Source organism: Schistocerca cancellata, chromosome 3 (assembly GCF_023864275.1).
Source record: "Schistocerca cancellata isolate TAMUIC-IGC-003103 chromosome 3, iqSchCanc2.1, whole genome shotgun sequence".
Taxonomy (NCBI): Eukaryota; Metazoa; Arthropoda; class Insecta; order Orthoptera; family Acrididae; genus Schistocerca; species Schistocerca cancellata.
This window is the reverse complement of record NC_064628.1, coordinates 407,453,740-407,479,491: the sequence shown is the minus strand read 5'-3', so window position 1 is coordinate 407,479,491 and position 25,752 is coordinate 407,453,740. Positions and strand designations below refer to the sequence as shown.

The window sequence follows — 25,752 nt, the reverse complement described above, 5'->3', positions numbered from 1 at the left end:
CTCCTTCACCCTACCCTTGTGAAATTTACGTACTTCACTTCCACCCCGAGTAGCCGCCTCGACAGAATACATGTGTCTTCTCAGCTTGGAGTACATGTTGTTGACTCGGAGGTCATTCCCGTCCCATGTAGCGATCACTGCGCCTACGCCACCGTTATACAACTGAACAGACAACCCACCAAACGATTCAGAAATCACTGGATGTTCAACATTTCCCACCTTCAGGACGCCGATCTCGAGGTACTTGTCACACGAACTTGGACTTTTTGTCTTCGCTCTGTCAATAGATACCGTACGAAAGTGGAGTGGTGGACGTCCTTTGCTAAACCAAAGTTGCGTCGGACTTTGATTTCGTACTGTAATACGCAATCAAGGGATGCAAAGAGGACCACCGAATTTTACTATTCGCTTTTAAGGCAGCTCTACGACAAATTTAGCGTCAATAATATTTACACGGCTCAAATAAAGCAAATCAAGGCTAAGATGCTCAGTCTCAAATGTAAACAACTAGAAGGATTAAAAATCAAGTCAAAAGTCAAATCTTTTGTTCAATCTGAGACAACTTCCATGTATCATCTTATTAAGCATCAGACGAACCGTAGACGCTTATTTATAGACGAACTGGCAACTGATAACGGGGAGCTTCTCACTCGGCAACCTGACATAGTCACGGCAATCCAGAGGTATTATCACGGCCTGTACTCGGACTACCCAACCAATGATGGCTTGACTGCTACTGTACTCCAGTTGATGGACACGTCTGTTACTGAGGATGATAATCGTGACTTTCTGGCTGCGTTTAGTGTCGAGGAGACTTTAGAACTTATTGTTAAGTCGCCAGCTAACAAAGCCCCAGGACTGGACGGCCTTCCCAAGGAGTTTTATCTTCGGTATTGGGATGTAATTGGTGTTACTTTTACAGAAATTTTAAATGAAATCATTGCTGGGGCGCCTGTTCCTGCTGCGATGAAGGAGGGTAAAATTGTCCTTGTTCCCAAACGCAAAGGGTGTGAGCGATTTGATAATCTGCGCCCGCTCACCCTGCTCAATTTTGACTACAAAACTATAGCCAGAGCTGTTAACACCCGAATGTCTCCGCTCATTCACAAAGTTGTCCGGCGGCACCAAACGTGCGTGCCAGGACGGAATGCCATGTCTGCGATGTCTGAAATTCGGGACCTCATCTCCATTGCATCAGTCACCAACCTGAATTGTGCGCTGCTTTTTCTAGACTTTCATAAAGCCTTTGATCATGTGAACCACCGATACCTTTTTCACATAATGGACAAAGTAGGACTCGCGGAAAGGGTGATAAAAGTCCTTCGCAATTTGATATCTGGTATATCAGCGAGGATACAAGTCAATGGACAGCTGACGCAACCGATATCCATTAAGCGGGGTGTCCCCCAGGGCAGTCCACTCTCTGTGTCACTTTTTGTGCTGTCACTGGAACCCTTCCTTCGGTCTCTTTCTCACCAGTTGTCAGGAGTGTCAATGTCCGGTCACACATTCATAGTCCGTGCGTACGCTGACGATGTTGCCGTACTGTTACGCAGTGACGACGAGGTGGTCCGTATTAAACGGGCGATCGACCAATATAGTGAAGTGTCTGGAGCACAACTAAGTGACCGGAAATGTAAAGTGCTCGATATCAGGGGTTTCGAGAGCTTAACTATACCGTGGGCGCATGTTGTGGAATCTCACAAACTACTAGGAATCACCTTGAATAGGTGCCCTCTCAAAATGGCGGCCTCCAATTGGAAGTCAGTGACGCATCTGATACAGGGTACCATTGTCGAATGTCGATGGCGTGCTGTGAACATTATCGAAAAAATCAGGATTCTCAATACCTACGTCTTCTCCAAGGCGTAATATGTTGCACAGATCTTTCCCATTCCCAAGCTTCAGGCCAGAAAGATCATGCAGGTTGCCAATCAATACATCTGGAAGGGAAACATATTTAAATTGTCCTCCGATACCCTGGCCAAGTCGAGAACTACTGGTGGGCTTCAGTTAGTTAACATCGCCGGGAAGGCAATGGCCTTGTACATCAAGCAGACCACGACTTTACTGCATGACAGCCAATGCACTGTTACTCAACAGTCGTTCCTCACAGTACGTCCAGCGAGTGTGCAACCACCGATTGACGTCGGAAAAATCCATTACAAATTGAAACACATCAGAGAATTTTTCCTTCATGTTAGTTATGCAGATGTGGGTGTTCTACGGCGACGACCACTGTCAACTCGGGACTTGCAACGTGAGTGGGAAAAGTCGGCGGCCCCAAATACAATAGAACAGAAGTATCCGACTACCGACTGGACAACGGTGTGGGCCAACGTCAGCTTGAAAGTACACTCTTCGGATGTTGCTTCAACCTGGCACAGGGTGGTAAATAAAACGATTGCCACTAATGAAAAGCTGCATGCAATTGGGTTAAGTGACACAAATCTCTGTCTCTGTTGTGGGCTCTCGATTCTCTGATCCATCGGTTTACCTGCGGTGGCCATGCACTGAATTGGCGGTGGGTCAAGAAGAGGATCGCCGTACTCTCAAGCAGCGCGGAAGACAATCTGCATCTGGATATCCTCATGCGTCCCGACAAAAAGTTTTACCCTGCGACGAAAAACAATACAGTCATGTGTATCCTGGGACACTATGTTAACTATATCATTAATGTTCGTGGAGTGGACGATTTTATTAGTTTTCTAACCTACATGGAGCTGGAATACTGGAAAACTCAAAGAGTCACTGACAGTAAAAAATTATTCGGCAACATGATGGACATCACATTTGAAAAACATGGCATAGGATGACCACATTAGAGCATAAGGCATTTGACGTGAGGGTCCAGGGTTCAAGTCCCTGTGCGGGCGGAAATTTTAATACTTTGGTAGCGGCTCGCCTAGTAGCGGTGAAAGCACGACGGAAAAGAATGCAGCTGTGCCGTTTCCTGGCACTGCAGTGCTCTAAACGGCAGCAGTTGCATGTGTCGGGAGGAGCTGGCGCCACCGGCAGTCGTGGCCGAGTGGTTAAGGCGTCTGACTCGAAATCAGATTCCCTCTGGGAGCGTAGGTTCGAATCCTACCGGCTGCGTGCGATTTTGCGTACAAACGAGCACAAATTTTCGCACGCATGTTTAAGAATACTGATTTTCGCGGCGGCCCCTGCTTCCTGTGGCTATCGGTTCACCTCGCACGGAAGCTAGTAATGCAGAAAACCGTCGCAGGCCCACGAGCGCACCCCCGTCATTTTCTCGCGCCGTCGCCGTGTTCGTGAGTACGCAGACGTGCTTGAAAGTGTTGGACAGAGCGAGCATTCATTTCTTTTTAAGAATCGCAATTGAGTCATTCGAGTGCGGCACAGGCAGTGGTGCAGCGTTTCTTTTCGTAAGATCTCGCAGCTGCTTGAAAGTACGTCCATCGTTTAAGACGAGAGAAAACTAGCGTCAGCGGTGCGTCAGTGGGAAGTCGGTGAAGTCGCCATTGGAGCCACAAGCCAGTAATTACGACACGCGAATCACTGCCACACATTGCAGCTGTACCATAATCCTTGGCAGGCGGACAGGGTAGCTGAGTCGGCAGAGCACTATGCCTTCAACCAAAAGGTCCCGCGTTCAAGCCCCTGTCCGGGCGAAAATTAATACACTGTCGTAACGGCTACTGCGCTGGCCACGGAAGCACTACTGAAACGAGTGAGGCCATGTCGTTTTCTGCCGTCAGGTTGCTTTAAAAGGAGCCGTTTTCACTTGTCGGCAGACGCTTGTGTGACCGGCAGTCGTGGCCGAGTGGTTAAGGCGTCTGACTAGAAATCAGATTCCCTCTGGGAGCGTAGGTTCGAGTCCTACCGACTGCGTTTCATTTTTGTGTCAAGAGGTGAAGAGCATCTCCAACGGAACCGTGAAATGAGCGAATACGTGGGAAACATTGCATTCGAGACGCTTGTGAATTTTCCAATCGCCCAGTGAGTGTCGAGAAAACACGTAGCTCCTCTGCTTCAACGTATGAGACGTAAAAACTGCTGCAATTTGATTTTACATCGTGTGTCAGTTTTCTTCGATAGTCTGTTACGAGCCTAGCGTGATGCGTTTGTAGACAGCATTTCAGAGGACGCTTAATTAGTAACAGCTCCATGCAACGATTGCCCAACAGTAAAGGACAAGAGGCAATGTGTCCGTAGCATAGTGGGAGGTGTCGTAACGTGAGGTGAGCCCGGATAGCTCAGTTGGTAGAGCATAAGGCATTTGACGTGAGGGTCCAGGGTTCAAGTCCCTGTCCGGGCGGAAATTTTAATACTTTGGTAGCGGCTCGCCTAGTAGCGGTGAAAGCACGACGGAAAAGAATGCAGCTGTGCCGTTTCCTGGCACTGCAGTGCTCTAAACGGCAGCAGTTGCATGTGCATTACCGCTTGAGACGCGGCAGCGTGCGGACGTTCGGAGCGCTCAGTGTCACTTGCTTTGTTTACGTTGTATTTGTGCATTCTGTTTCACGTGATTGTGCGTGGTTGTGTGTTAGGTTCATTGTTTTCAGTGTTTGCTGTATGCAATTAGCCCATTTGGGTTAATTTGCATGATGGTTCCCACGATTCCAAGGAAAAATACCCTGCAGTTCGAGTTTGACAAGGCTACACGATCAGTTCAGCCAAGTTCACTGGAAGTTCATGAATGGATCGTCGATACAATAGGCATAACCACTGATCAAGTTCACACTGCCTACTACGACCTGGATTTGTACTGCTTTTTCGTGAAGATCCTGAATCCCCTGTTACTGGAACGACTTTTGCAGAAACATGGCGGCGGTGTCGAGTTCCGGCATCGCGATGGCACTGTGAGTACTGTCCAAGTTACTAACGCGGATGTCGAGATCTGTAACGTGCGTATTTACAACCTGCCCCCTGAAGTAGACAACTGTTTCTTAAAAGATGTGCTCACGACATATGGCGAAGTGCGTAACATTAGACTTGAAAAGTGGTCCAGGCAACATAAGTTGCAATGTTTTTCTGGCATCAGATCGGTTGAGATGCAAGTTAAAGTCAACATCCCATCCCATGTATTTGTTTGTGGGTATAAGGTGCAGGTTACATATTCTGGGCAAGCTTCTACGTGTTTTAACTGCAATGAAAGTGATCATTTACGGCAAAATTGCCCTAAAAGAATGACCGTCTTAAAGCCTACTTTCCAACAACGTAAGAGGCTCATTTTATTTGATTTAGTGACAGGCACCCAGTTACCAAGTGATGAGCCGTCCCTTTCCACTGATACTGTGACTGTACATGAAAAACCTTTTGAAGACGAGTTCCCTGCTATTCCTCTTGCGAAGGGCGGGGATCAGAACCCTCTCACCCGTCCAGTCACTGCGGTAACGTCCAAGAGACGTCGAACGTGCGACAGTAGTAGTTCAGATGAAGGCGTCTCAGTACCGGTAACACCTGCCACACTTGATATCAAACATCCGGCAGAAGACATTGAGCTTTCGCAAGACGCTATACCAGCATCAAGTGTTGATGTTAATACTTCTTCGCCCGATGACGGTAGTGCTACGTCCCAGGTTGGTTCTTGCTTACCGTCCACGTCTGTCGAGTCGGTTCCCCAACAAACCGATAGTGAACCTCAGCACGTTGCCCACAGTGACGTCGACGGTGTGTGCGCAGGTCCCCAACTCGTATCACAGCCACGCGACACTGACAACAAACACGCTGACGAGTGTGTCAACACAGAGCGAGGTCTCAGCCTTGCTTGTCAACAACCTGACCGGGAGAGTGTTTCCACACAATCCCAACGTGTGGGTAAACAAGAACTTACCGCGTCTCCGGAAGGACTATCCGGCGAGACGCACATGCAAGTTGCTGTAGCAGGGCAACCTGCACAGGAGACCTGTGTCGATTCTCCGATGCCGCTTTCTGCGGAAAAAGTCGCAAGCTTCGGGAGGAACAAAAAGAAATTCCAACAGAACTTGAATGTACCACGCAGCAAACACAAACTGCAAGCCCTCTCGGATGCGAACGATGGTGATGGCCACTCTCCACCAGCTGGTTCACGAATGGATTGTTTTGCCGGAGACGATGATCACGTTAATTTAAAGTAGCTCCGTCAATTCCATGGCACAAGCGTACAAGTTCCTGAGTGTTAATGTTAACAGGATCATGTCTGAATTGAAACTTGCAGTCTTTAGGCAGTTCGTATATGAGTCTGCCGCTGATATACTTCTATTGCAGGAATTCCTTGTTTCCGATCTGGTTATTCCTGGCTTCCACTGTATTACCAATGTTGCCTTCGAACTTAGCACTGGTACAGCCATTCTCGTGCGTGAAGGCATCCCCGTCTCGGACGTTGAAACACTGGAGTCGGGGCGTGGCATATGCTGCAAAATATTCGGTGTCACGCTCGTGAACCTATACGCGCCCTCAGGGAGTGGACACAGGTTCGCAAGGACCGAGTTCTTTAAAGACGAACTAATTTACCTGCTTCGTAAAAATCCGACTGCCCTCATATTAGGAGGAGATTTTAACTGTGTTGTACATCAAAAAGATCAGCGGCCGCATTTTAACTATTGTAAGGAGCTTCATGATCTGGTTTTACGGATGAATCTCAAGGATACGTGGGAACTCCTTCACCCTACCCTTGTGAAATTTACGTACTTCACTTCCACCCCGAGTAGCCGCCTCGACAGAATACATGTGTCTTCTCAGCTTGGAGTACATGTTGTTGACTCGGAGGTCATTCCCGTCCCATGTAGCGATCACTGCGCCTACGCCACCGTTATACAACTGAACAGACAACCCACCAAACGATTCAGAAATCACTGGATGTTCAACATTTCCCACCTTCAGGACGCCGATCTCGAGGTACTTGTCACACGAACTTGGACTTTTTGTCTTCGCTCTGTCAATAGATACCGTACGAAAGTGGAGTGGTGGACGTCCTTTGCTAAACCAAAGTTGCGTCGGACTTTGATTTCGTACTGTAATACGCAATCAAGGGATGCAAAGAGGACCACCGAATTTTACTATTCGCTTTTAAGGCAGCTCTACGACAAATTTAGCGTCAATAATATTTACACGGCTCAAATAAAGCAAATCAAGGCTAAGATGCTCAGTCTCAAATGTAAACAACTAGAAGGATTAAAAATCAAGTCAAAAGTCAAATCTTTTGTTCAATCTGAGACAACTTCCATGTATCATCTTATTAAGCATCAGACGAACCGTAGACGCTTATTTATAGACGAACTGGCAACTGATAACGGGGAGCTTCTCACTCGGCAACCTGACATAGTCACGGCAATCCAGAGGTATTATCACGGCCTGTACTCGGACTACCCAACCAATGATGGCTTGACTGCTACTGTACTCCAGTTGATGGACACGTCTGTTACTGAGGATGATAATCGTGACTTTCTGGCTGCGTTTAGTGTCGAGGAGACTTTAGAACTTATTGTTAAGTCGCCAGCTAACAAAGCCCCAGGACTGGACGGCCTTCCCAAGGAGTTTTATCTTCGGTATTGGGATGTAATTGGTGTTACTTTTACAGAAATTTTAAATGAAATCATTGCTGGGGCGCCTGTTCCTGCTGCGATGAAGGAGGGTAAAATTGTCCTTGTTCCCAAACGCAAAGGGTGTGAGCGATTTGATAATCTGCGCCCGCTCACCCTGCTCAATTTTGACTACAAAACTATAGCCAGAGCTGTTAACACCCGAATGTCTCCGCTCATTCACAAAGTTGTCCGGCGGCACCAAACGTGCGTGCCAGGACGGAATGCCATGTCTGCGATGTCTGAAATTCGGGACCTCATCTCCATTGCATCAGTCACCAACCTGAATTGTGCGCTGCTTTTTCTAGACTTTCATAAAGCCTTTGATCATGTGAACCACCGATACCTTTTTCACATAATGGACAAAGTAGGACTCGCGGAAAGGGTGATAAAAGTCCTTCGCAATTTGATATCTGGTATATCAGCGAGGATACAAGTCAATGGACAGCTGACGCAACCGATATCCATTAAGCGGGGTGTCCCCCAGGGCAGTCCACTCTCTGTGTCACTTTTTGTGCTGTCACTGGAACCCTTCCTTCGGTCTCTTTCTCACCAGTTGTCAGGAGTGTCAATGTCCGGTCACACATTCATAGTCCGTGCGTACGCTGACGATGTTGCCGTACTGTTACGCAGTGACGACGAGGTGGTCCGTATTAAACGGGCGATCGACCAATATAGTGAAGTGTCTGGAGCACAACTAAGTGACCGGAAATGTAAAGTGCTCGATATCAGGGGTTTCGAGAGCTTAACTATACCGTGGGCGCATGTTGTGGAATCTCACAAACTACTAGGAATCACCTTGAATAGGTGCCCTCTCAAAATGGCGGCCTCCAATTGGAAGTCAGTGACGCATCTGATACAGGGTACCATTGTCGAATGTCGATGGCGTGCTGTGAACATTATCGAAAAAATCAGGATTCTCAATACCTACGTCTTCTCCAAGGCGTAATATGTTGCACAGATCTTTCCCATTCCCAAGCTTCAGGCCAGAAAGATCATGCAGGTTGCCAATCAATACATCTGGAAGGGAAACATATTTAAATTGTCCTCCGATACCCTGGCCAAGTCGAGAACTACTGGTGGGCTTCAGTTAGTTAACATCGCCGGGAAGGCAATGGCCTTGTACATCAAGCAGACCACGACTTTACTGCATGACAGCCAATGCACTGTTACTCAACAGTCGTTCCTCACAGTACGTCCAGCGAGTGTGCAACCACCGATTGACGTCGGAAAAATCCATTACAAATTGAAACACATCAGAGAATTTTTCCTTCATGTTAGTTATGCAGATGTGGGTGTTCTACGGCGACGACCACTGTCAACTCGGGACTTGCAACGTGAGTGGGAAAAGTCGGCGGCCCCAAATACAATAGAACAGAAGTATCCGACTACCGACTGGACAACGGTGTGGGCCAACGTCAGCTTGAAAGTACACTCTTCGGATGTTGCTTCAACCTGGCACAGGGTGGTAAATAAAACGATTGCCACTAATGAAAAGCTGCATGCAATTGGGTTAAGTGACACAAATCTCTGTCTCTGTTGTGGGCTCTCGATTCTCTGATCCATCGGTTTACCTGCGGTGGCCATGCACTGAATTGGCGGTGGGTCAAGAAGAGGATCGCCGTACTCTCAAGCAGCGCGGAAGACAATCTGCATCTGGATATCCTCATGCGTCCCGACAAAAAGTTTTACCCTGCGACGAAAAACAATACAGTCATGTGTATCCTGGGACACTATGTTAACTATATCATTAATGTTCGTGGAGTGGACGATTTTATTAGTTTTCTAACCTACATGGAGCTGGAATACTGGAAAACTCAAAGAGTCACTGACAGTAAAAAATTATTCGGCAACATGATGGACATCACATTTGAAAAACATGGCATAGGATGACCACATTAGAGCATAAGGCATTTGACGTGAGGGTCCAGGGTTCAAGTCCCTGTGCGGGCGGAAATTTTAATACTTTGGTAGCGGCTCGCCTAGTAGCGGTGAAAGCACGACGGAAAAGAATGCAGCTGTGCCGTTTCCTGGCACTGCAGTGCTCTAAACGGCAGCAGTTGCATGTGTCGGGAGGAGCTGGCGCCACCGGCAGTCGTGGCCGAGTGGTTAAGGCGTCTGACTCGAAATCAGATTGCCTCTGGGAGCGTAGGTTCGAATCCTACCGGCTGCGTGCGATTTTGCGTACAAACGAGCACAAATTTTCGCACGCATGTTTAAGAATACTGATTTTCGCGGCGGCCCCTGCTTCCTGTGGCTATCGGTTCACCTCGCACGGAAGCTAGTAATGCAGAAAACCGTCGCAGGCCCACGAGCGCACCCCCGTCATTTTCTCGCGCCGTCGCCGTGTTCGTGAGTACGCAGACGTGCTTGAAAGTGTTGGACAGAGCGAGCATTCATTTCTTTTTAAGAATCGCAATTGAGTCATTCGAGTGCGGCACAGGCAGTGGTGCAGCGTTTCTTTTCGTAAGATCTCGCAGCTGCTTGAAAGTACGTCCATCGTTTAAGACGAGAGAAAACTAGCGTCAGCGGTGCGTCAGTGGGAAGTCGGTGAAGTCGCCATTGGAGCCACAAGCCAGTAATTACGACACGCGAATCACTGCCACACATTGCAGCTGTACCATAATCCTTGGCAGGCGGACAGGGTAGCTGAGTCGGCAGAGCACTATGCCTTCAACCAAAAGGTCCCGCGTTCAAGCCCCTGTCCGGGCGAAAATTAATACACTGTCGTAACGGCTACTGCGCTGGCCACGGAAGCACTACTGAAACGAGTGAGGCCATGTCGTTTTCTGCCGTCAGGTTGCTTTAAAAGGAGCCGTTTTCACTTGTCGGCAGACGCTTGTGTGACCGGCAGTCGTGGCCGAGTGGTTAAGGCGTCTGACTAGAAATCAGATTCCCTCTGGGAGCGTAGGTTCGAGTCCTACCGACTGCGTTTCATTTTTGTGTCAAGAGGTGAAGAGCATCTCCAACGGAACCGTGAAATGAGCGAATACGTGGGAAACATTGCATTCGAGACGCTTGTGAATTTTCCAATCGCCCAGTGAGTGTCGAGAAAACACGTAGCTCCTCTGCTTCAACGTATGAGACGTAAAAACTGCTGCAATTTGATTTTACATCGTGTGTCAGTTTTCTTCGATAGTCTGTTACGAGCCTAGCGTGATGCGTTTGTAGACAGCATTTCAGAGGACGCTTAATTAGTAACAGCTCCATGCAACGATTGCCCAACAGTAAAGGACAAGAGGCAATGTGTCCGTAGCATAGTGGGAGGTGTCGTAACGTGAGGTGAGCCCGGATAGCTCAGTTGGTAGAGCATAAGGCATTTGACGTGAGGGTCCAGGGTTCAAGTCCCTGTCCGGGCGGAAATTTTAATACTTTGGTAGCGGCTCGCCTAGTAGCGGTGAAAGCACGACGGAAAAGAATGCAGCTGTGCCGTTTCCTGGCACTGCAGTGCTCTAAACGGCAGCAGTTGCATGTGCATTACCGCTTGAGACGCGGCAGCGTGCGGACGTTCGGAGCGCTCAGTGTCACTTGCTTTGTTTACGTTGTATTTGTGCATTCTGTTTCACGTGATTGTGCGTGGTTGTGTGTTAGGTTCATTGTTTTCAGTGTTTGCTGTATGCAATTAGCCCATTTGGGTTAATTTGCATGATGGTTCCCACGATTCCAAGGAAAAATACCCTGCAGTTCGAGTTTGACAAGGCTACACGATCAGTTCAGCCAAGTTCACTGGAAGTTCATGAATGGATCGTCGATACAATAGGCATAACCACTGATCAAGTTCACACTGCCTACTACGACCTGGATTTGTACTGCTTTTTCGTGAAGATCCTGAATCCCCTGTTACTGGAACGACTTTTGCAGAAACATGGCGGCGGTGTCGAGTTCCGGCATCGCGATGGCACTGTGAGTACTGTCCAAGTTACTAACGCGGATGTCGAGATCTGTAACGTGCGTATTTACAACCTGCCCCCTGAAGTAGACAACTGTTTCTTAAAAGATGTGCTCACGACATATGGCGAAGTGCGTAACATTAGACTTGAAAAGTGGTCCAGGCAACATAAGTTGCAATGTTTTTCTGGCATCAGATCGGTTGAGATGCAAGTTAAAGTCAACATCCCATCCCATGTATTTGTTTGTGGGTATAAGGTGCAGGTTACATATTCTGGGCAAGCTTCTACGTGTTTTAACTGCAATGAAAGTGATCATTTACGGCAAAATTGCCCTAAAAGAATGACCGTCTTAAAGCCTACTTTCCAACAACGTAAGAGGCTCATTTTATTTGATTTAGTGACAGGCACCCAGTTACCAAGTGATGAGCCGTCCCTTTCCACTGATACTGTGACTGTACATGAAAAACCTTTTGAAGACGAGTTCCCTGCTATTCCTCTTGCGAAGGGCGGGGATCAGAACCCTCTCACCCGTCCAGTCACTGCGGTAACGTCCAAGAGACGTCGAACGTGCGACAGTAGTAGTTCAGATGAAGGCGTCTCAGTACCGGTAACACCTGCCACACTTGATATCAAACATCCGGCAGAAGACATTGAGCTTTCGCAAGACGCTATACCAGCATCAAGTGTTGATGTTAATACTTCTTCGCCCGATGACGGTAGTGCTACGTCCCAGGTTGGTTCTTGCTTACCGTCCACGTCTGTCGAGTCGGTTCCCCAACAAACCGATAGTGAACCTCAGCACGTTGCCCACAGTGACGTCGACGGTGTGTGCGCAGGTCCCCAACTCGTATCACAGCCACGCGACACTGACAACAAACACGCTGACGAGTGTGTCAACACAGAGCGAGGTCTCAGCCTTGCTTGTCAACAACCTGACCGGGAGAGTGTTTCCACACAATCCCAACGTGTGGGTAAACAAGAACTTACCGCGTCTCCGGAAGGACTATCCGGCGAGACGCACATGCAAGTTGCTGTAGCAGGGCAACCTGCACAGGAGACCTGTGTCGATTCTCCGATGCCGCTTTCTGCGGAAAAAGTCGCAAGCTTCGGGAGGAACAAAAAGAAATTCCAACAGAACTTGAATGTACCACGCAGCAAACACAAACTGCAAGCCCTCTCGGATGCGAACGATGGTGATGGCCACTCTCCACCAGCTGGTTCACGAATGGATTGTTTTGCCGGAGACGATGATCACGTTAATTTAAAGTAGCTCCGTCAATTCCATGGCACAAGCGTACAAGTTCCTGAGTGTTAATGTTAACAGGATCATGTCTGAATTGAAACTTGCAGTCTTTAGGCAGTTCGTATATGAGTCTGCCGCTGATATACTTCTATTGCAGGAATTCCTTGTTTCCGATCTGGTTATTCCTGGCTTCCACTGTATTACCAATGTTGCCTTCGAACTTAGCACTGGTACAGCCATTCTCGTGCGTGAAGGCATCCCCGTCTCGGACGTTGAAACACTGGAGTCGGGGCGTGGCATATGCTGCAAAATATTCGGTGTCACGCTCGTGAACCTATACGCGCCCTCAGGGAGTGGACACAGGTTCGCAAGGACCGAGTTCTTTAAAGACGAACTAATTTACCTGCTTCGTAAAAATCCGACTGCCCTCATATTAGGAGGAGATTTTAACTGTGTTGTACATCAAAAAGATCAGCGGCCGCATTTTAACTATTGTAAGGAGCTTCATGATCTGGTTTTACGGATGAATCTCAAGGATACGTGGGAACTCCTTCACCCTACCCTTGTGAAATTTACGTACTTCACTTCCACCCCGAGTAGCCGCCTCGACAGAATACATGTGTCTTCTCAGCTTGGAGTACATGTTGTTGACTCGGAGGTCATTCCCGTCCCATGTAGCGATCACTGCGCCTACGCCACCGTTATACAACTGAACAGACAACCCACCAAACGATTCAGAAATCACTGGATGTTCAACATTTCCCACCTTCAGGACGCCGATCTCGAGGTACTTGTCACACGAACTTGGACTTTTTGTCTTCGCTCTGTCAATAGATACCGTACGAAAGTGGAGTGGTGGACGTCCTTTGCTAAACCAAAGTTGCGTCGGACTTTGATTTCGTACTGTAATACGCAATCAAGGGATGCAAAGAGGACCACCGAATTTTACTATTCGCTTTTAAGGCAGCTCTACGACAAATTTAGCGTCAATAATATTTACACGGCTCAAATAAAGCAAATCAAGGCTAAGATGCTCAGTCTCAAATGTAAACAACTAGAAGGATTAAAAATCAAGTCAAAAGTCAAATCTTTTGTTCAATCTGAGACAACTTCCATGTATCATCTTATTAAGCATCAGACGAACCGTAGACGCTTATTTATAGACGAACTGGCAACTGATAACGGGGAGCTTCTCACTCGGCAACCTGACATAGTCACGGCAATCCAGAGGTATTATCACGGCCTGTACTCGGACTACCCAACCAATGATGGCTTGACTGCTACTGTACTCCAGTTGATGGACACGTCTGTTACTGAGGATGATAATCGTGACTTTCTGGCTGCGTTTAGTGTCGAGGAGACTTTAGAACTTATTGTTAAGTCGCCAGCTAACAAAGCCCCAGGACTGGACGGCCTTCCCAAGGAGTTTTATCTTCGGTATTGGGATGTAATTGGTGTTACTTTTACAGAAATTTTAAATGAAATCATTGCTGGGGCGCCTGTTCCTGCTGCGATGAAGGAGGGTAAAATTGTCCTTGTTCCCAAACGCAAAGGGTGTGAGCGATTTGATAATCTGCGCCCGCTCACCCTGCTCAATTTTGACTACAAAACTATAGCCAGAGCTGTTAACACCCGAATGTCTCCGCTCATTCACAAAGTTGTCCGGCGGCACCAAACGTGCGTGCCAGGACGGAATGCCATGTCTGCGATGTCTGAAATTCGGGACCTCATCTCCATTGCATCAGTCACCAACCTGAATTGTGCGCTGCTTTTTCTAGACTTTCATAAAGCCTTTGATCATGTGAACCACCGATACCTTTTTCACATAATGGACAAAGTAGGACTCGCGGAAAGGGTGATAAAAGTCCTTCGCAATTTGATATCTGGTATATCAGCGAGGATACAAGTCAATGGACAGCTGACGCAACCGATATCCATTAAGCGGGGTGTCCCCCAGGGCAGTCCACTCTCTGTGTCACTTTTTGTGCTGTCACTGGAACCCTTCCTTCGGTCTCTTTCTCACCAGTTGTCAGGAGTGTCAATGTCCGGTCACACATTCATAGTCCGTGCGTACGCTGACGATGTTGCCGTACTGTTACGCAGTGACGACGAGGTGGTCCGTATTAAACGGGCGATCGACCAATATAGTGAAGTGTCTGGAGCACAACTAAGTGACCGGAAATGTAAAGTGCTCGATATCAGGGGTTTCGAGAGCTTAACTATACCGTGGGCGCATGTTGTGGAATCTCACAAACTACTAGGAATCACCTTGAATAGGTGCCCTCTCAAAATGGCGGCCTCCAATTGGAAGTCAGTGACGCATCTGATACAGGGTACCATTGTCGAATGTCGATGGCGTGCTGTGAACATTATCGAAAAAATCAGGATTCTCAATACCTACGTCTTCTCCAAGGCGTAATATGTTGCACAGATCTTTCCCATTCCCAAGCTTCAGGCCAGAAAGATCATGCAGGTTGCCAATCAATACATCTGGAAGGGAAACATATTTAAATTGTCCTCCGATACCCTGGCCAAGTCGAGAACTACTGGTGGGCTTCAGTTAGTTAACATCGCCGGGAAGGCAATGGCCTTGTACATCAAGCAGACCACGACTTTACTGCATGACAGCCAATGCACTGTTACTCAACAGTCGTTCCTCACAGTACGTCCAGCGAGTGTGCAACCACCGATTGACGTCGGAAAAATCCATTACAAATTGAAACACATCAGAGAATTTTTCCTTCATGTTAGTTATGCAGATGTGGGTGTTCTACGGCGACGACCACTGTCAACTCGGGACTTGCAACGTGAGTGGGAAAAGTCGGCGGCCCCAAATACAATAGAACAGAAGTATCCGACTACCGACTGGACAACGGTGTGGGCCAACGTCAGCTTGAAAGTACACTCTTCGGATGTTGCTTCAACCTGGCACAGGGTGGTAAATAAAACGATTGCCACTAATGAAAAGCTGCATGCAATTGGGTTAAGTGACACAAATCTCTGTCTCTGTTGTGGGCTCTCGATTCTCTGATCCATCGGTTTACCTGCGGTGGCCATGCACTGAATTGGCGGTGGGTCAAGAAGAGGATCGCCGTACTCTCAAGCAGCGCGGAAGACAATCTGCATCTGGATATCCTCATGCGTCCCGACAAAAAGTTTTACCCTGCGACGAAAAACAATACAGTCATGTGTATCCTGGGACACTATGTTAACTATATCATTAATGTTCGTGGAGTGGACGATTTTATTAGTTTTCTAACCTACATGGAGCTGGAATACTGGAAAACTCAAAGAGTCACTGACAGTAAAAAATTATTCGGCAACATGATGGACATCACATTTGAAAAACATGGCATAGGATGACCACATTAGAGCATAAGGCATTTGACGTGAGGGTCCAGGGTTCAAGTCCCTGTGCGGGCGGAAATTTTAATACTTTGGTAGCGGCTCGCCTAGTAGCGGTGAAAGCACGACGGAAAAGAATGCAGCTGTGCCGTTTCCTGGCACTGCAGTGCTCTAAACGGCAGCAGTTGCATGTGTCGGGAGGAGCTGGCGCCACCGGCAGTCGTGGCCGAGTGGTTAAGGCGTCTGACTCGAAATCAGATTGCCTCTGGGAGCGTAGGTTCGAATCCTACCGGCTGCGTGCGATTTTGCGTACAAACGAGCACAAATTTTCGCACGCATGTTTAAGAATACTGATTTTCGCGGCGGCCCCTGCTTCCTGTGGCTATCGGTTCACCTCGCACGGAAGCTAGTAATGCAGAAAACCGTCGCAGGCCCACGAGCGCACCCCCGTCATTTTCTCGCGCCGTCGCCGTGTTCGTGAGTACGCAGACGTGCTTGAAAGTGTTGGACAGAGCGAGCATTCATTTCTTTTTAAGAATCGCAATTGAGTCATTCGAGTGCGGCACAGGCAGTGGTGCAGCGTTTCTTTTCGTAAGATCTCGCAGCTGCTTGAAAGTACGTCCATCGTTTAAGACGAGAGAAAACTAGCGTCAGCGGTGCGTCAGTGGGAAGTCGGTGAAGTCGCCATTGGAGCCACAAGCCAGTAATTACGACACGCGAATCACTGCCACACATTGCAGCTGTACCATAATCCTTGGCAGGCGGACAGGGTAGCTGAGTCGGCAGAGCACTATGCCTTCAACCAAAAGGTCCCGCGTTCAAGCCCCTGTCCGGGCGAAAATTAATACACTGTCGTAACGGCTACTGCGCTGGCCACGGAAGCACTACTGAAACGAGTGAGGCCATGTCGTTTTCTGCCGTCAGGTTGCTTTAAAAGGAGCCGTTTTCACTTGTCGGCAGACGCTTGTGTGACCGGCAGTCGTGGCCGAGTGGTTAAGGCGTCTGACTAGAAATCAGATTCCCTCTGGGAGCGTAGGTTCGAGTCCTACCGACTGCGTTTCATTTTTGTGTCAAGAGGTGAAGAGCATCTCCAACGGAACCGTGAAATGAGCGAATACGTGGGAAACATTGCATTCGAGACGCTTGTGAATTTTCCAATCGCCCAGTGAGTGTCGAGAAAACACGTAGCTCCTCTGCTTCAACGTATGAGACGTAAAAACTGCTGCAATTTGATTTTACATCGTGTGTCAGTTTTCTTCGATAGTCTGTTACGAGCCTAGCGTGATGCGTTTGTAGACAGCATTTCAGAGGACGCTTAATTAGTAACAGCTCCATGCAACGATTGCCCAACAGTAAAGGACAAGAGGCAATGTGTCCGTAGCATAGTGGGAGGTGTCGTAACGTGAGGTGAGCCCGGATAGCTCAGTTGGTAGAGCATAAGGCATTTGACGTGAGGGTCCAGGGTTCAAGTCCCTGTCCGGGCGGAAATTTTAATACTTTGGTAGCGGCTCGCCTAGTAGCGGTGAAAGCACGACGGAAAAGAATGCAGCTGTGCCGTTTCCTGGCACTGCAGTGCTCTAAACGGCAGCAGTTGCATGTGCATTACCGCTTGAGACGCGGCAGCGTGCGGACGTTCGGAGCGCTCAGTGTCACTTGCTTTGTTTACGTTGTATTTGTGCATTCTGTTTCACGTGATTGTGCGTGGTTGTGTGTTAGGTTCATTGTTTTCAGTGTTTGCTGTATGCAATTAGCCCATTTGGGTTAATTTGCATGATGGTTCCCACGATTCCAAGGAAAAATACCCTGCAGTTCGAGTTTGACAAGGCTACACGATCAGTTCAGCCAAGTTCACTGGAAGTTCATGAATGGATCGTCGATACAATAGGCATAACCACTGATCAAGTTCACACTGCCTACTACGACCTGGATTTGTACTGCTTTTTCGTGAAGATCCTGAATCCCCTGTTACTGGAACGACTTTTGCAGAAACATGGCGGCGGTGTCGAGTTCCGGCATCGCGATGGCACTGTGAGTACTGTCCAAGTTACTAACGCGGATGTCGAGATCTGTAACGTGCGTATTTACAATCTGCCCCCTGAAGTAGACAACTGTTTCTTAAAAGATGTGCTCACGACATATGGCGAAGTGCGTAACATTAGACTTGAAAAGTGGTCCAGGCAACATAAGTTGCAATGTTTTTCTGGCATCAGATCGGTTGAGATGCAAGTTAAAGTCAACATCCCATCCCATGTATTTGTTTGTGGGTATAAGGTGCAGGTTACATATTCTGGGCAAGCTTCTACGTGTTTTAACTGCAATGAAAGTGATCATTTACGGCAAAATTGCCCTAAAAGAATGACCGTCTTAAAGCCTACTTTCCAACAACGTAAGAGGCTCATTTTATTTGATTTAGTGACAGGCACCCAGTTACCAAGTAATGAGCCGTCCCTTTCCACTGATACTGTGACTGTACATGAAAAACCTTTTGAAGACGAGTTCCCTGCTATTCCTCTTGCGAAGGGCGGGGATCAGAACCCTCTCACCCGTCCAGTCACTGCGGTAACGTCCAAGAGACGTCGAACGTGCGACAGTAGTAGTTCAGATGAAGGCGTCTCAGTACCGGTAACACCTGCCACACTTGATATCAAACATCCGGCAGAAGACATTGAGCTTTCGCAAGACGCTATACCAGCATCAAGTGTTGATGTTAATACTTCTTCGCCCGATGACGGTAGTGCTACGTCCCAGGTTGGTTCTTGCTTACCGTCCACGTCTGTCGAGTCGGTTCCCCAACAAACCGATAGTGAACCTCAGCACGTTGCCCACAGTGACGTCGACGGTGTGTGCGCAGGTCCCCAACTCGTATCACAGCCACGCGACACTGACAACAAACACGCTGACGAGTGTGTCAACACAGAGCGAGGTCTCAGCCTTGCTTGTCAACAACCTGACCGGGAGAGTGTTTCCACACAATCCCAACGTGTGGGTAAACAAGAACTTACCGCGTCTCCGGAAGGACTATCCGGCGAGACGCACATGCAAGTTGCTGTAGCAGGGCAACCTGCACAGGAGACCTGTGTCGATTCTCCGATGCCGCTTTCTGCGGAAAAAGTCGCAAGCTTCGGGAGGAACAAAAAGAAATTCCAACAGAACTTGAATGTACCACGCAGCAAACACAAACTGCAAGCCCTCTCGGATGCGAACGATGGTGATGGCCACTCTCCACCAGCTGGTTCACGAATGGATTGTTTTGCCGGAGACGATGATCACGTTAATTTAAAGTAGCTCCGTCAATTCCATGGCACAAGCGTACAAGTTCCTGAGTGTTAATGTTAACAGGATCATGTCTGAATTGAAACTTGCAGTCTTTAGGCAGTTCGTATATGAGTCTGCCGCTGATATACTTCTATTGCAGGAATTCCTTGTTTCCGATCTGGTTATTCCTGGCTTCCACTGTATTACCAATGTTGCCTTCGAACTTAGCACTGGTACAGCCATTCTCGTGCGTGAAGGCATCCCCGTCTCGGACGTTGAAACACTGGAGTCGGGGCGTGGCATATGCTGCAAAATATTCGGTGTCACGCTCGTGAACCTATACGCGCCCTCAGGGAGTGGACACAGGTTCGCAAGGACCGAGTTCTTTAAAGACGAACTAATTTACCTGCTTCGTAAAAATCCGACTGCCCTCATATTAGGAGGAGATTTTAACTGTGTTGTACATCAAAAAGATCAGCGGCCGCATTTTAACTATTGTAAGGAGCTTCATGATCTGGTTTTACGGATGAATCTCAAGGATACGTGGGAACTCCTTCACCCTACCCTTGTGAAATTTACGTACTTCACTTCCACCCCGAGTAGCCGCCTCGACAGAATACATGTGTCTTCTCAGCTTGGAGTACATGTTGTTGACTCGGAGGTCATTCCCGTCCCATGTAGCGATCACTGCGCCTACGCCACCGTTATACAACTGAACAGACAACCCACCAAACGATTCAGAAATCACTGGATGTTCAACATTTCCCACCTTCAGGACGCCGATCTCGAGGTACTTGTCACACGAACTTGGACTTTTTGTCTTCGCTCTGTCAATAGATACCGTACGAAAGTGGAGTGGTGGACGTCCTTTGCTAAACCAAAGTTGCGTCGGACTTTGATTTCGTACTGTAATACGCAATCAAGGGATGCAAAGAGGACCACCGAATTTTACTATTCGCTTTTAAGGCAGCTCTACGACAAATTTAGCGTCAATAATATTTACACGGCTCAAATAAAGCAAATCAAGGCTAAGATGCTCAGTCTCAAATGTAAACAACTAGAAGGATTAAAAATCAAGTCAAAAGTCAAATCTTTTGTTCAATCTGAGACAACTTCCATGTATCATCTTATTAAGCATCAGACGAACCGTAGACGCTTATTTATAGACGAACTGGCAACTGATAACGGGGAGCTTCTCACTCGGCAACCTGACATAGTCACGGCAATCCAGAGGTATTATCACGGCCTGTACTCGGACTACCCAACCAATGATGGCTTGACTGCTACTGTACTCCAGTTGATGGACACGTCTGTTACTGAGGATGATAATCGTGACTTTCTGGCTGCGTTTAGTGTCGAGGAGACTTTAGAACTTATTGTTAAGTCGCCAGCTAACAAAGCCCCAGGACTGGACGGCCTTCCCAAGGAGTTTTATCTTCGGTATTGGGATGTAATTGGTGTTACTTTTACAGAAATTTTAAATGAAATCATTGCTGGGGCGCCTGTTCCTGCTGCGATGAAGGAGGGTAAAATTGTCCTTGTTCCCAAACGCAAAGGGTGTGAGCGATTTGATAATCTGCGCCCGCTCACCCTGCTCAATTTTGACTACAAAACTATAGCCAGAGCTGTTAACACCCGAATGTCTCCGCTCATTCACAAAGTTGTCCGGCGGCACCAAACGTGCGTGCCAGGACGGAATGCCATGTCTGCGATGTCTGAAATTCGGGACCTCATCTCCATTGCATCAGTCACCAACCTGAATTGTGCGCTGCTTTTTCTAGACTTTCATAAAGCCTTTGATCATGTGAACCACCGATACCTTTTTCACATAATGGACAAAGTAGGACTCGCGGAAAGGGTGATAAAAGTCCTTCGCAATTTGATATCTGGTATATCAGCGAGGATACAAGTCAATGGACAGCTGACGCAACCGATATCCATTAAGCGGGGTGTCCCCCAGGGCAGTCCACTCTCTGTGTCACTTTTTGTGCTGTCACTGGAACCCTTCCTTCGGTCTCTTTCTCACCAGTTGTCAGGAGTGTCAATGTCCGGTCACACATTCATAGTCCGTGCGTACGCTGACGATGTTGCCGTACTGTTACGCAGTGACGACGAGGTGGTCCGTATTAAACGGGCGATCGACCAATATAGTGAAGTGTCTGGAGCACAACTAAGTGACCGGAAATGTAAAGTGCTCGATATCAGGGGTTTCGAGAGCTTAACTATACCGTGGGCGCATGTTGTGGAATCTCACAAACTACTAGGAATCACCTTGAATAGGTGCCCTCTCAAAATGGCGGCCTCCAATTGGAAGTCAGTGACGCATCTGATACAGGGTACCATTGTCGAATGTCGATGGCGTGCTGTGAACATTATCGAAAAAATCAGGATTCTCAATACCTACGTCTTCTCCAAGGCGTAATATGTTGCACAGATCTTTCCCATTCCCAAGCTTCAGGCCAGAAAGATCATGCAGGTTGCCAATCAATACATCTGGAAGGGAAACATATTTAAATTGTCCTCCGATACCCTGGCCAAGTCGAGAACTACTGGTGGGCTTCAGTTAGTTAACATCGCCGGGAAGGCAATGGCCTTGTACATCAAGCAGACCACGACTTTACTGCATGACAGCCAATGCACTGTTACTCAACAGTCGTTCCTCACAGTACGTCCAGCGAGTGTGCAACCACCGATTGACGTCGGAAAAATCCATTACAAATTGAAACACATCAGAGAATTTTTCCTTCATGTTAGTTATGCAGATGTGGGTGTTCTACGGCGACGACCACTGTCAACTCGGGACTTGCAACGTGAGTGGGAAAAGTCGGCGGCCCCAAATACAATAGAACAGAAGTATCCGACTACCGACTGGACAACGGTGTGGGCCAACGTCAGCTTGAAAGTACACTCTTCGGATGTTGCTTCAACCTGGCACAGGGTGGTAAATAAAACGATTGCCACTAATGAAAAGCTGCATGCAATTGGGTTAAGTGACACAAATCTCTGTCTCTGTTGTGGGCTCTCGATTCTCTGATCCATCGGTTTACCTGCGGTGGCCATGCACTGAATTGGCGGTGGGTCAAGAAGAGGATCGCCGTACTCTCAAGCAGCGCGGAAGACAATCTGCATCTGGATATCCTCATGCGTCCCGACAAAAAGTTTTACCCTGCGACGAAAAACAATACAGTCATGTGTATCCTGGGACACTATGTTAACTATATCATTAATGTTCGTGGAGTGGACGATTTTATTAGTTTTCTAACCTACATGGAGCTGGAATACTGGAAAACTCAAAGAGTCACTGACAGTAAAAAATTATTCGGCAACATGATGGACATCACATTTGAAAAACATGGCATAGGATGACCACATTAGAGCATAAGGCATTTGACGTGAGGGTCCAGGGTTCAAGTCCCTGTGCGGGCGGAAATTTTAATACTTTGGTAGCGGCTCGCCTAGTAGCGGTGAAAGCACGACGGAAAAGAATGCAGCTGTGCCGTTTCCTGGCACTGCAGTGCTCTAAACGGCAGCAGTTGCATGTGTCGGGAGGAGCTGGCGCCACCGGCAGTCGTGGCCGAGTGGTTAAGGCGTCTGACTCGAAATCAGATTCCCTCTGGGAGCGTAGGTTCGAATCCTACCGGCTGCGTGCGATTTTGCGTACAAACGAGCACAAATTTTCGCACGCATGTTTAAGAATACTGATTTTCGCGGCGGCCCCTGCTTCCTGTGGCTATCGGTTCACCTCGCACGGAAGCTAGTAATGCAGAAAACCGTCGCAGGCCCACGAGCGCACCCCCGTCATTTTCTCGCGCCGTCGCCGTGTTCGTGAGTACGCAGACGTGCTTGAAAGTGTTGGACAGAGCGAGCATTCATTTCTTTTTAAGAATCGCAATTGAGTCATTCGAGTGCGGCACAGGCAGTGGTGCAGCGTTTCTTTTCGTAAGATCTCGCAGCTGCTTGAAAGTACGTCCATCGTTTAAGACGAGAGAAAACTAGCGTCAGCGGTGCGTCAGTGGGAAGTCGGTGAAGTCGCCATTGGAGCCACAAGCCAGTAATTACGACACGCGAATCACTGCCACACATTGCAGCTGTACCATAATCCTTGGCAGGCGGACAGGGTAGCTGAGTCGGCAGAGCACTATGCCTTCAACCAAAAGGTCCCGCGTTCAAGCCCCTGTCCGGGCGAAAATTAATACACTGTCGTAACGGCTACTGCGCTGGCCACGGAAGCACTACTGAAACGAGTGAGGCCATGTCGTTTTCTGCCGTCAGGTTGCTTTAAAAGGAGCCGTTTTCACTTGTCGGCAGACGCTTGTGTGACCGGCAGTCGTGGCCGAGTGGTTAAGGCGTCTGACTAGAAATCAGATTCCCTCTGGGAGCGTAGGTTCGAGTCCTACCGACTGCGTTTCATTTTTGTGTCAAGAGGTGAAGAGCATCTCCAACGGAACCGTGAAATGAGCGAATACGTGGGAAACATTGCATTCGAGACGCTTGTGAATTTTCCAATCGCCCAGTGAGTGTCGAGAAAACACGTAGCTCCTCTGCTTCAACGTATGAGACGTAAAAACTGCTGCAATTTGATTTTACATCGTGTGTCAGTTTTCTTCGATAGTCTGTTACGAGCCTAGCGTGATGCGTTTGTAGACAGCATTTCAGAGGACGCTTAATTAGTAACAGCTCCATGCAACGATTGCCCAACAGTAAAGGACAAGAGGCAATGTGTCCGTAGCATAGTGGGAGGTGTCGTAACGTGAGGTGAGCCCGGATAGCTCAGTTGGTAGAGCATAAGGCATTTGACGTGAGGGTCCAGGGTTCAAGTCCCTGTCCGGGCGGAAATTTTAATACTTTGGTAGCGGCTCGCCTAGTAGCGGTGAAAGCACGACGGAAAAGAATGCAGCTGTGCCGTTTCCTGGCACTGCAGTGCTCTAAACGGCAGCAGTTGCATGTGCATTACCGCTTGAGACGCGGCAGCGTGCGGACGTTCGGAGCGCTCAGTGTCACTTGCTTTGTTTACGTTGTATTTGTGCATTCTGTTTCACGTGATTGTGCGTGGTTGTGTGTTAGGTTCATTGTTTTCAGTGTTTGCTGTATGCAATTAGCCCATTTGGGTTAATTTGCATGATGGTTCCCACGATTCCAAGGAAAAATACCCTGCAGTTCGAGTTTGACAAGGCTACACGATCAGTTCAGCCAAGTTCACTGGAAGTTCATGAATGGATCGTCGATACAATAGGCATAACCACTGATCAAGTTCACACTGCCTACTACGACCTGGATTTGTACTGCTTTTTCGTGAAGATCCTGAATCCCCTGTTACTGGAACGACTTTTGCAGAAACATGGCGGCGGTGTCGAGTTCCGGCATCGCGATGGCACTGTGAGTACTGTCCAAGTTACTAACGCGGATGTCGAGATCTGTAACGTGCGTATTTACAATCTGCCCCCTGAAGTAGACAACTGTTTCTTAAAAGATGTGCTCACGACATATGGCGAAGTGCGTAACATTAGACTTGAAAAGTGGTCCAGGCAACATAAGTTGCAATGTTTTTCTGGCATCAGATCGGTTGAGATGCAAGTTAAAGTCAACATCCCATCCCATGTATTTGTTTGTGGGTATAAGGTGCAGGTTACATATTCTGGGCAAGCTTCTACGTGTTTTAACTGCAATGAAAGTGATCATTTACGGCAAAATTGCCCTAAAAGAATGACCGTCTTAAAGCCTACTTTCCAACAACGTAAGAGGCTCATTTTATTTGATTTAGTGACAGGCACCCAGTTACCAAGTAATGAGCCGTCCCTTTCCACTGATACTGTGACTGTACATGAAAAACCTTTTGAAGACGAGTTCCCTGCTATTCCTCTTGCGAAGGGCGGGGATCAGAACCCTCTCACCCGTCCAGTCACTGCGGTAACGTCCAAGAGACGTCGAACGTGCGACAGTAGTAGTTCAGATGAAGGCGTCTCAGTACCGGTAACACCTGCCACACTTGATATCAAACATCCGGCAGAAGACATTGAGCTTTCGCAAGACGCTATACCAGCATCAAGTGTTGATGTTAATACTTCTTCGCCCGATGACGGTAGTGCTACGTCCCAGGTTGGTTCTTGCTTACCGTCCACGTCTGTCGAGTCGGTTCCCCAACAAACCGATAGTGAACCTCAGCACGTTGCCCACAGTGACGTCGACGGTGTGTGCGCAGGTCCCCAACTCGTATCACAGCCACGCGACACTGACAACAAACACGCTGACGAGTGTGTCAACACAGAGCGAGGTCTCAGCCTTGCTTGTCAACAACCTGACCGGGAGAGTGTTTCCACACAATCCCAACGTGTGGGTAAACAAGAACTTACCGCGTCTCCGGAAGGACTATCCGGCGAGACGCACATGCAAGTTGCTGTAGCAGGGCAACCTGCACAGGAGACCTGTGTCGATTCTCCGATGCCGCTTTCTGCGGAAAAAGTCGCAAGCTTCGGGAGGAACAAAAAGAAATTCC

The 25,752-nt window shown here is 48.1% G+C and overlaps 12 non-coding genes across 12 annotated transcripts; all 12 read left to right on the top strand.

Annotated features, from left to right (window-relative positions):
- The first annotated feature begins 3,014 nt into the window (after positions 1-3,014).
- On the top strand, positions 3,015-3,096 carry Trnas-cga (transfer RNA serine (anticodon CGA)). The gene has a single exon. It is a non-coding gene; the product is annotated as a tRNA-Ser (tRNA).
- A 677-nt stretch (positions 3,097-3,773) lies between these two features.
- Positions 3,774-3,855, top strand: Trnas-aga (transfer RNA serine (anticodon AGA)). Its single transcript has one exon. It is a non-coding gene; the product is annotated as a tRNA-Ser (tRNA).
- A 354-nt stretch (positions 3,856-4,209) lies between these two features.
- On the top strand, positions 4,210-4,282 carry Trnak-uuu (transfer RNA lysine (anticodon UUU)). The gene has a single exon. It is a non-coding gene; the product is annotated as a tRNA-Lys (tRNA).
- Positions 4,283-9,617: 5,335 nt separating this feature from the next.
- Positions 9,618-9,699, top strand: Trnas-cga (transfer RNA serine (anticodon CGA)). Its single transcript has one exon. It is a non-coding gene; the product is annotated as a tRNA-Ser (tRNA).
- A 677-nt stretch (positions 9,700-10,376) lies between these two features.
- Positions 10,377-10,458, top strand: Trnas-aga (transfer RNA serine (anticodon AGA)). The gene has a single exon. It is a non-coding gene; the product is annotated as a tRNA-Ser (tRNA).
- Positions 10,459-10,812: 354 nt separating this feature from the next.
- Positions 10,813-10,885, top strand: Trnak-uuu (transfer RNA lysine (anticodon UUU)). Its single transcript has one exon. It is a non-coding gene; the product is annotated as a tRNA-Lys (tRNA).
- Positions 10,886-16,220: 5,335 nt separating this feature from the next.
- Trnas-cga (transfer RNA serine (anticodon CGA)) lies at positions 16,221-16,302 on the top strand. Its single transcript has one exon. It is a non-coding gene; the product is annotated as a tRNA-Ser (tRNA).
- A 677-nt stretch (positions 16,303-16,979) lies between these two features.
- On the top strand, positions 16,980-17,061 carry Trnas-aga (transfer RNA serine (anticodon AGA)). The gene has a single exon. It is a non-coding gene; the product is annotated as a tRNA-Ser (tRNA).
- Positions 17,062-17,415: 354 nt separating this feature from the next.
- Positions 17,416-17,488, top strand: Trnak-uuu (transfer RNA lysine (anticodon UUU)). The gene has a single exon. It is a non-coding gene; the product is annotated as a tRNA-Lys (tRNA).
- A 5,335-nt stretch (positions 17,489-22,823) lies between these two features.
- On the top strand, positions 22,824-22,905 carry Trnas-cga (transfer RNA serine (anticodon CGA)). The gene has a single exon. It is a non-coding gene; the product is annotated as a tRNA-Ser (tRNA).
- A 677-nt stretch (positions 22,906-23,582) lies between these two features.
- Positions 23,583-23,664, top strand: Trnas-aga (transfer RNA serine (anticodon AGA)). The gene has a single exon. It is a non-coding gene; the product is annotated as a tRNA-Ser (tRNA).
- Positions 23,665-24,018: 354 nt separating this feature from the next.
- On the top strand, positions 24,019-24,091 carry Trnak-uuu (transfer RNA lysine (anticodon UUU)). Its single transcript has one exon. It is a non-coding gene; the product is annotated as a tRNA-Lys (tRNA).
- The last annotated feature ends 1,661 nt before the right edge of the window (positions 24,092-25,752 follow it).